At 37.4% G+C, this 1,243-nt stretch overlaps 1 pseudogene; it reads left to right on the top strand.

Moving 5' to 3' along the window:
* Positions 1–239: 239 nt before the first annotated feature.
* On the top strand, positions 240–436 carry LOC145110565 (small nucleolar RNA U3; annotated as a pseudogene).
* The last annotated feature ends 807 nt before the right edge of the window (positions 437–1,243 follow it).

The following is a 1,243-nucleotide window of genomic DNA, read 5'->3' as shown; positions in this document are numbered from 1 at the left end:
TGAACTACTTGCACCTTGTACAGTTTTGAAAACAAAAATGTTTAAGTTGACCAAAACAGTCCGTGAATGGAGTCCAACTTTTCTGATGAAAGCTGTTAGAAGAATTTAGTTGTGTTCTTGGTGTTTTAACTTGTATTCCCCCCCCCCCTTAAACATAAGAAAAAATGAAAATGTAGGGGTATGAACTCACCTTGAGTGATTTCAGTAGATGGATGATGAAGAAAAGAAGTGCTCAACTCATGAACACTTGGTATAGGCTCGTACCTCTGTATTCTTGACTCCTAAGAAGACAGAAACCCATGTCTGGTTGATGAACCACGACCATGTAACCATAGCGTGATTAACAGAACTTCATGGCCTCGGCCATGGCACAGTAGATGATCGTTGCCAATCCATCTAATGGTCCTGGCATGGCTACATGGTTGTCTGACAGACAATCTCAACTTTTTGAATACAAAGTATCGGGTTTATACAAAAAGGGGTACATTACAAAGTACCGGGTCTTCATATAAATGGGGTACGAATACAAAGTACCGGGTTTATACAAAAAGGGGTACATTACAAAGTACCGCTTACTCTTAGTATAGTTATAGTGACTCACATAGGGAGTTAACAAAACTTAAAGTATAAGGGATTTTATAAAGGGGTTTTTATGTTGATTTAAAACCACCTTTAATAACAATAAATATAGATTTTACTTGTACACTTTCGGTCTCGGTACTTGAGATCACATAACACAAAACTCACACGCACATCCAGTCTTGGGTTTTAAGACTACATATCGTTTTTATAAGGAACATGTTGGCTTTTCTTGGTAACATACAACTCATTACAAAGAACGGCTTTTAAACTCTTACTTTCAAAAGCTTATGAACTCACCAACCTTTGTGTTGACACTTTTTCAAAACTACTTGTATTCTCAGGAATTCAGTGAAACAGGAAATCAATAGCGTTTTGAGGATGGGACGATAAATCGTCAAACAGTTCTTTTTGTCATCATAATGTAATTGATTTGAATCATGTAAACATATGCTTTGGTGTAACTTTTCAATTGTATTTATGATTGGTTGTATTTACTTTGAGCACTATTATACTCGTTGTTGTGATACTATACATGGAGTCCTCCACCCCCCGGACGTTTCCGCCATTCTTGGTTTGGGGGTGTGACACCCATGCAGAGGCACAAACAATAATTTTGTCCATTCATGACACCGATTCTCCATCTAGAAACAAATGAACTACC

The sequence above is a fragment of the Lactuca virosa genome, chromosome 4, assembly GCF_052849685.1.
Source record: "Lactuca virosa cultivar CGN04683 chromosome 4, Lactuca_virosa_CGN04683_v6, whole genome shotgun sequence".
NCBI classification, from domain to species: Eukaryota; Viridiplantae; Streptophyta; class Magnoliopsida; order Asterales; family Asteraceae; genus Lactuca; species Lactuca virosa.
This window is presented reverse-complemented; position numbering and strand designations above follow the sequence as displayed.